The following is a 9,753-nucleotide window of genomic DNA, read 5'->3' as shown; positions in this document are numbered from 1 at the left end:
TTGAGAACATTTATGTAATTGTGGAAATTAGTAAAAACCAAACTTGTTCTGTCTTAGAAAAATTGGTTCTTAAATAAGGTATGTGTTAGCGTTACCCTCCAATCTTTTCTAAGAACCTCGGGGAGTTCTAGAAAAGCTCTTGGGCCTAAAGTGGTACCTTGGAAGCCTTCCCAATTGGCCTGGAAACATTTTTGGTGTATACTTATTACATTATTACACATTTGCGTATATAATACTTACAAAAAAAAAAATTATGCCACGAAACAGAGACGCACTAGGGAGATTTGTGAGACAACAAGTAGAAACTTTAAAAAACTCTCCTAGTTCGTCGTTTTCTTCCATTCGTTCAAACACTCCCGATTCACCGAGACTTCCTGAACCACCCACGATGGCTCATCAAGATGAAGTCCAACCAAGAACGCTACAGGAATATTTACATCCTACACGTACAGCCACACCATCATGCATAATGTATCCCAACAATATGCCGAATTTCGATTTCAAACCCGGCATGATTAACCTCTTACCAACCGTCCATGGGTTGGAAAATGAGAGTTTGTACGTGCATATACGAGAATTCGAAGAGGTGGTCGCTACATTCAACAACCAAGCTGATGTCACCAACATTGTGAGATTGAAATTCTTTCCTTTCTCGCTCAAAGACAAAACAAAAAGCTGGTTGTATTCCTTAAGGCCTAGATCTATCGGAACATGGGACGAAATGACAAAATCATTCTTTGCCAAATATTTCCCGCCCCATAAGACTAGTAGCTTAAGAGGAAAATCTCTACCTTCATCCAGAAAGACCATGAAACTTTCCATCAGGTTTGGGAGAGGTTTAGAGATTTGATAAATCAATGCCCACATCATGGATACGAAAGCTGGCGTCTGATCAGCTATTTCTACGACGGTCTCACAACAGGACAAAGACAATTCGTACAAATGATGTGCAATGGCGAATTCCTTCAAAAAGATCCCGATGAAGCTTTCGAGTACCTCGACGATCTTGCTGAAAAGTCCTACACATGGAATGGACCGAGTCCTATGGACAAGTCGCGATCAACTGGAATCTACCAATTAAAAGAAGATGACAACGTCAAAAGCCAAATTGAATCATTGAGACAACAATTCGAGTCTTTCAAATCTCAAGAAGGTAGAGGAATCCATATGGCTGCAAATGTAGAGACACGGGATCCATGCTTCATATGTGGAGGGACGGAACATCAACCGCAAGAGTGCCCAACTCTTGGTGAGTTAAGAGGAGGAAATGAGGAACAATGCAATGCTTTAGGGGATTACAAGAAGCCTTATAACCCTTTCTCAAACACTTACAATCTCGGTTGGCGCAACCATCCAAATTTCAGCTGGAAGGATTCAAACCAAGCATCTGGAAGCCAATGGAGGCCTGAGCAGCAACAACCACCAAAATCATACAATGCTCCTCAAAATAACATGCAGTCAAGTAATTATCTTGAGAATACTTTGCAAATGCTTGCGCAAACTCAAATAGCCTCAACTCAAGAGCTCAAATCTTGTTTCACACAAATGGTAGAGGAAATGAAAGACATGAAAATCCAAATGACAAAGCTAAACACTACTTTGGCGATTCAAGAGCATGGGAGACTTCCTGCTCAACCTCTTATCCATCAAAAAGGGCAACACATGGCACAAACCTCCTCCTCTGTAGATACAAATTTCAAAGAGGTTAATGCCATCTCACTCGAAGTGGTCAAAGTATGGTTTCACCGTTAGCTAAGACAACGAGTACGTCAATGCCCGCTCCAGATGATGATGTGCCAATAAGCATTCCAGTAAAGGCACCATTTCCTCAAGCTTTGAAATCCACTGGAAAGGTAATGGAAAATCAAGGTGAAATCCTAGACCTTTTAACACAAGTGAAGATCAACTTGCCATTGTTGCATGTGATCAAACAAGTGCCGGCTTATGCCAAGGTTATCAAGGATTTGTGCACCATTAAAAGAAAGCACCATGTCAAGAAAACTGCATTCTTGGCGGAACAAGCTAGCGCGGTTATTGACTGTAAGACACCGCCTAAGTACAAAGATCCTGGTTGTCCCACCATCTCATGTCAAATTGGGGAGAAGGAATTTGGTCAAGCCCTTCTAGACTTAGGAGCAAGTGTAAATCTCATGCCATATTCAATATACTTCCAATTAGGTCTAGGAGAACTCAAGCCCACATCTGTGGTGCTACAATTGGCCAATCGATTAGTTAATAAACCTCGGGGAATAGTAGATGTAACGACCCAAATTCACTAATAAGGCTTAAGGGCCTTGATTAGTGTGCCAGGAGGGCATTACTGGAATAACTGTGATTTAATGAGTTATTATATGTTTCATGATGTTTATATGATAATTGATTATATTATGTGGTAATATGATATGTGATATATGCGAGAACCACATTATGATGTGGATAAATCTGCAGCCGGCGACTCGAGGCGATCCTAGGGCTAGGTAGCAGGAAAAGTCACAACGGGGCATTATAATTGACTTTGGACAAGTCAGGGGTATTTTTGGTATCGGGTAGTGGTTTAGACTATCGGGTGATGAAAATAAATAATTGGAGATATATTTGAGGTTAGGATGTCTAGGCGGGATTATTGGGGGATTTTACCGTTTTGGCCTCGGGGACGCTTCCAGCACCCCGAGCCTTGGGGTTAACTTAATGGATATGTTAGAATTAAGGAAGCCTTTAGAAGAAAAACACAAACCGACCTTAACTTAACTCTATCTCTCTCTCTCTCTCTCACGTTTAAGGAGAAAAAACCAAGGGAAGGAAAAAACACAGAAAATCAAAGGGGAAACAAGCTGGATTCTGTGATTTGAGGTGAGGAACTGAAGGTCTAGCTCAGGGATTTATCAAGCACTAGAACAGGATTAAGGTAAGCATTTAACTCTGTTTTCTGTGGTTGAATTATGAGTTTTAGCTGGGTTTTAGTTAAGTGCTGAAACATGTTAAGTTGTGATGTTCTAAGGCAGAATTAAGAAGGGAATTTGGGGACCTAGCTTGGCCACAGCTTGGTGAAGTGATTCTACAGCAAAGGTGAGTTCTAACTCCAAGTTTAGAGGTTCTAGATTGTGTTTCAGTGATTGGTTTGGGTGTTTGTAGCATTTGGATTTCAGAAGTTGAAAGGAAGAGATTGAAGTGTGTTGGGCTGTGTTGTCTTGGGAATTATGTTGCTTAGATCATGTTAAAGAAGTTGGGAATTAATTGGTTTTGGTTTGGGGGCTTTGGGATAGCTTTAGGTGAGGTTTGGAGATTGAAAATGGTGGTTTTTTCTGGGTTCGAAGGGTCGGGCCGCGGCATGGTTCTTGGTGAGCCGCGGCCCTTCAAGGGTGTTGCATGCTAAGGAAGAAGGGCGGGCCGCGGCATGGTCCAAGCAATGCCGCGGCCCTTACCTGTTTTTGTGCCCTGGATGGCTCTGTTTAGGGGCCATGCCGCGGCATGGGTGGCCTATGCCGCGACGCTTAAGGGATTTTGGGATTTTGAGATTTTAGGCTTGGAAATTTAACCTAAGGTGCTCGGGGTTGAGTCTTTTACTATATTTGGTGAAGTTCAATGTTCCAAGTACTAGAACTTGACTTGGGAACTCATTTAAGGTTGTAATGGTGTCTTTCCTTATGGTTGTGACTAGGTGTCTTGCTAGGACTCGAGGACCGGATCGCGCTCAAGGAGTGTCGCCTATAGCTAATTCATCTGAAAGCTAAAGGTAAGAAAACTGCACCCGGTTGTATGTTTGTGATGGGACTAAGTGCTCCCGAGAATTGTATCGTGTCAATGATGGTATTACGCCATGGGACATGTAAAAGCGGCCTAAGAGTGCTGTACATGATATTAGCGCACAGGGCGCAGATTGGCCACTGGGAGCCAAAGACAATGGGATAACAGAGGGGGCAGCCTGAGGGCGCCAGCCCTAGTTATCATTTGTAAACTGTAAATGACGTGAATTGATATGCTTATTATTTGAAATACCTGATTATACCGATTGATGACATGGTTGAGATTATGTAATGTGATGTGAGATATTGACTTGTTGCTAATTGCTTATGCTTTGTTGTTGTTGTGTTTTCTTGCTGGGCCTTGGCTCAGGGGTGTACGTGGTGCAGGTAAAGGCAAGGGCAAGCTGGACCAAGCCTGAGGTGGAGAGCTCCGAGGTGAAATGTACATAGCCAGCTGTTCGATCACCATGGTCGAGGAGTGAGTCAGGACAGGGATTACCTAACTGCTCGTTTTGCCTTAGTATGGCTAGTTTATGTATTTGTACCTTGTAACTTTTGTAAACGGCCTTTAAACTAATATTTTTGGGATCCCGTGTTATCTTAATAGAAATGTAGCTTTTGAGACCAAAACATCTTAAACCCTAGTTCCTTTACAGTTTCGTAGAAACGCTTTCAACTAATAGACTTGACTAGCAAGTCTGGCACTTTACAAACACACAGTGTAACGGTCTTGGCTATCCAGGGCGTTACAGTAGAAGACGTTCTGATTCAAATTGAAAAATTCTATTACCCTGTTGATTTTCTCATCTTGGACACTTAATCTGAAGTGAGTATAGAGTCCAAAATTCCCATCATTCTCGGTAGACCTTTACTCGAACAGAAAATGCACTCATTAACTGTAGGAATGGTCTCATGAAAATCTCTTTCGGGAACATGACTCTAGAAGTACATGTTTTCCACATTGGCAAACGACCACCTGATATCGATGAGTGTTTCCAATCCTATCTGATCAATACACTTATTTCGGAAGAGGTCGAATCAAAATACAAGTCTAGTCATTTTAATCACCTCTTCCAAATTTCAGAAAGTTTTGAGCTCGATGAGTCTAAAATCAACCCTGAAATCGTCAAACACTCATAGGCTAGAAGAACCATGTTTTGGAATCCAATCTTTGAGGAACTCCCTCAAGATCGAGAAACACCAAAACCATCCATTGAACAAACTCCTCAACCAAAGTTGGCACAAATTCTCGAGGGTCTTAAGCATATTTTCCTGGGAGCTGACGACACTTTTCCTGTCATAATATCCTCCAAGATCAATGCCACACAAGAATGCCAACTCATCAATGTGTTGCAAGAACAAAGAGATGCATTAGGTTGGACGATAGCTGACATCATAGGCATTAGTCCTTTAATTTGATCCCATCACATTCAATTGGAAGACGGGGCTATACCACGTCGTGACCCTCAAAGAAGATTGAACCCAACGATGAAGGAAGTAGTTAAGACTGAAGTCTTGAAACTTCTTGATTCTGGCATAATCTATCTTGTTGCTGATAATAAATGGGTCAGCCTAACTCAGGTTGTTCCCAAGAAATCTGGGGTAAAAGTGGTACAAAATGAAAAAGGGGAACTTGTTCCTAGCAAGGTCACAACTGGGTGACGCATGTGCATTGATTATAGAAAATTAAATGCAGCCACCTGCAAAGACCATTTTCCACTTCCATTCATCGATCAAATATTGGAACGTGTGGCAGGTCATCCTTTCTATAGTTTTCTTGATGGTTATTCAGGGTATTACCAAATCAAGATTACCTTAGAAGATCAGGATAAGACCACATTCACTTGTCCTTTTGGTACTTTTGCCTTTCGACGCATGCCATTTGGCCTGTGCAATGCTCCAGCCACTTTCCAGCGATGCATGATGAGCATATTTAGTGATATGATCGAGAAATGTATGGAAGTATTCATGGATGATTTGACAGTCTTTGGAGATTCCTTCGAGTCAAGCCTTCTCAATTTAGAGTCTGTGCTTAAACGTTGCAAAGAAAAGGGCTTGGTACTCAACTGGGAAAAGTGTCATTTCATGGTGCCATTAGACATAGTTTTTGGGCATGTCGTGTTAGAACGAGGAATTGAGGTTGATCAATCAAAGATTGAACTCATATCAAAGCTGCCCACCCCTAAGACTGTTAAAGACATTCGATCTTTTCTTGGGCATGCATGATTCTATAGGAGGTTCATACAAAAAATTTTGACGATTGCTCACCCTTTGTCAAACTTCCTAGCAAAAGATGTTGTGTTCAGTTGGACACCTAAGTGTGAGGAATCTTTCTGAACGCTTGTTGCAAAACTCACTTCCGCCCCTATCATTCAGCCACCAGATTGTAACTTACCTTTCGAAGTCATGTGTGATGCTAGCAATTATGCTATAAGGGTCGTCTTAGGTCAAAGAAGGGAAGGGAAGACCTTCGTTGTCTATTACGCAAGTAGAACTCTTAACAATGCTTTAATGAACTATTCTACCACTGAAAAAGAGTTACTTGTTGTAGTATTCGCACTTGACAAGTTTTGTTCCTACCTAATTGGTTCACCTATCACAGTCTTTACGGACCATTCCGCCTTAAAATACCCCCTTTCCAAAAAGGATGCTAAGGCGCGTTTAATTAGGTGGATCCTTCTGTTACAGGAATTTGATTTGACCATAAAAGACAAAAAAGGAGTTGAAAACGTGGTAGCGGACCACTTATCTCATCTTGAATTTTTTGATTCCCCTGATGGCCCAGCCATTCGAGATGACTTCCCTGATGAACATCTCTTCGCAGTCACTAAGTTGCCATGGTACGCTCATATTGTTAATTACTTAGTGACTGGCGAACTTCCACCCTGGCAAGTTGAGATCAAGGTGGACTGGCCCAAATGTTGTGAAAACCGTCTTTCCCAACGATGCTATTGAGGTCATAGACCCAACTGATGGGAGAGAATTCAAAGTAAATGGCCAACGACTGAAACAGTATATAGAGAGGGTGACCCATCCTGAAGAAGTCACTCTTGTGGAACCGGTTTACCAAGTCTGAGTAGTGTTCCAAATTGTTTGTACATAGGTTTGTTTTCTGTTTATTTCCCTTTTGTCGTTTTATTTTATTTGTTATCATTTTGTGTCTTCAGTTTTTCATGTTTTAGAGAATCAATATTCGCTCTACCACTCGACACTCGCTATCCAGGTGTTCTCTTTCCCTGCTCTTTTACATTTATTATCTTTTGAGACATTGAGGACATTGTCAGATTTGGGTTAGGGGTGGTGAGCATATTCATGCACGTTCATGTTGATTTTTGTCATATTAATATTTTCACAGTCAAATTTTTTAAAAACTTACTTATTTATTTTTGCAAAATGTTACTTTTGAGTCAATTTTTGTTATTTGTATTACTAAAAGTTTCTCTAGAGTTACCTAATGCACATGCCAAATATTGTGGTAAGATGGTTGTTAGCACATATTTGCTTAGAAATTTGCCATGTTTAAGTAATTCATTCTTTTGTGTGAGAAGTGAGACTTGAGAAAACAACTTTTAAATTTTTATTAATTCTTAGAAATGGTTATAATTATTTGGACATGGTATTGTGGTATGAATGGATGATGTTTTAGAGATAATATTTTCTATAGAAAAATCTTATTAGAGAGCCTTTTATTATGTTGTTCATAAAAAAAATGAAAAAAAAGGGAGAAAAGAGAAAAGAAAAAAAAAAGAAAAGAAAAAAATAGAAAAAAAAGGAGAAAGACACAAAAGCAATATTTCTATCATTTTCAATTATGTTGTCTCTTGTGTCAACAAAAAAATTGTGTGTGTTTATTAATTTCATGTTTTATTTTGTGGCTCTTAGAATAAATGTAAAGATTGTCTATTTAACTTAAAATCCCGAAAAACTGGTTTTGTGGTACTCTTTATGGTGGTTGTCCAAATAGTTTATTTCCTATCTTCGTTTCAATAATTATTTAAGAGTTTGTCCTAAATATATACCCATTTGATGAGTGCTTACTTCTTTTCCAACTCCATGAATGAAATCCTTAAACTTTAAATATTTTCAATTACATGAGAGGTTAATGGAGTTGAGACTTTAACTTGACATAATTTTGATAGCTTTATGTGCTATGGTTTGCGGTAAGAAGGTTCAAGTTTGGTGCACACACTCACAACTCTAGATTTATTCAAAGTAATCTTGATAACTCTTGTTGACTTGTTACTAACATTTTGTGTTAATACTTAAGTTCTTTGATCATTTTTGACCTGAAATATATCATGTTGACATTTATTATTTCGCTTGAATTGCTAGAGACTAGCAATAAGATAGTTGGGGGTTGTGATTAGTGCTCAAAAATATCATTTTATTAGTTTTAAAGTTTAAAATTAATTAAGTTTTAAATAATATTTTCATGGATTTATTGTAATATATTTTATATTTGAAAATATTAATTTTAATTTAATTAGTGTTTAATTTTCAGGAAATAAAATATATTTTTGACACAAACAAAATGAAAGAAGAAAGAAAGAAATATAATTGAAAAAAATGATGATAAAGTGGCATTTTTGAAGGAGAAATAGGCCCAAAAAGGAGCCCAACCGCCAGCCAAGCCGCCAGCCGCGCCTGACATGATCTGACACTTGTCCCCTCGTCGCCAGACTGCCCCCCATGCGCCCGACAACACGCCTGCCACTACGCCTGACGCCGCTGACACGCTGCCACCTCCTAACGTACATTCTAGCTGACCCAATCGGTGCTTGACATGTGGCCACGTGTCTGATGCATTTGTCCCCACTTGTCCCACTTTGCACCTATTTTGCAGCCATTTTTCCCATTATTTTGTACATGGTTTTACACGTTTTGGAGTCCTATTTACACTATAAATAGATGACCAAATGGAGTAAAAAAAGTATCAGATGGTGGAATTAAGTGTGGAGAGTATAGTGAGAGAGAAAAGCATTTTTGTTCTTATTTTTCTTTCAATTTTTTTTACATTACTTTGAGTGAAAACAATGCCTATTTTAGGCTAAATTCTCTTGCGGAAAGACTAGAGTGAACTTCATGTTTCACATTATATTTTTAATATATTGATTCTTTATTTTGTTCTTCATTTCTATATATTTGTTACAATTAAATTTATTTTCTTCTAATTTTTATTCTAAATTTATTAGTGTCTTTTACATAAGTCTAGTCATGCTCTTCTTATGTAATTTAGGATTTTAATTTAATTTAGGATATTTGTTATATTATATGCTTTTTACTGCATTCTGTCATTGGTATTTTGTCGCTCTAAGGTATATAATATGATAGGTTTTTAAAATTAGAAGTTAGTATAATTTAATTAAAAAACATATTTTAAGGCGAACTTTATTATATACATTTTCCAACTATAATTAATGGTGTAGAATTATAGTTGAGTATAATGAATAAATTTTATTAAAATATATATATGTTTGCATGAATGAAACTTATGCCTTCCATATTTTCCTTCTGATTCTAATTCCTCGATTTTGTTTATTTAATGTTTATATTCTTTTTCAAAGTTACATCATTTCAAAGTTTATTATTTATGATTTACTTATCTTCCTTTTTACTTGTATTTTACCTCTCTGTGGATGCGACATAGCCCGATTACTACTGCGACCGCTTAGGAGTTATTGGGCGATATCACATGCGAAAATCTAAATTTTTACTTTAATTCATTGTACCAAAAATCCATATAAAAAAACGTTTAAAAAGATCATGTGCGCACACCTTTAGTTTAGCAAAAAGAAATACAACTTCTCTTCCACAGAGTTATAACAAAACACTTATCCCAAAATAAATAACAAACTTCCAGCTTTTTCTTTTCAAAATGGTGATCCACCAAAAATCTCCCCAGGTCAGGCCACATGTACATATCCATAAGCAGACTCTGGCGCTCACTGCTCCACTTTGCTTTTGCACTTACCTACAACATGAAACAATTAGGTAAGCAAAAAGGCTTAGT

At 38.4% G+C, this 9,753-nt stretch overlaps 1 non-coding gene across 1 annotated transcript; it reads right to left on the bottom strand.

Moving 5' to 3' along the window:
* Positions 1-768: 768 nt before the first annotated feature.
* Positions 769-875, bottom strand: LOC133780886 (small nucleolar RNA R71). Its single transcript, XR_009869694.1, has one exon. It is a non-coding gene; the product is annotated as a small nucleolar RNA R71 (small nucleolar RNA).
* Positions 876-9,753: the final 8,878 nt, after the last annotated feature.

The sequence above is a fragment of the Humulus lupulus genome, chromosome 5, assembly GCF_963169125.1.
Source record: "Humulus lupulus chromosome 5, drHumLupu1.1, whole genome shotgun sequence".
Lineage (NCBI taxonomy): Eukaryota > Viridiplantae > Streptophyta > Magnoliopsida > Rosales > Cannabaceae > Humulus > Humulus lupulus.
Note: the sequence above shows the minus strand (reverse complement) of the source record. Positions and strands in the feature narration are given on the sequence as shown.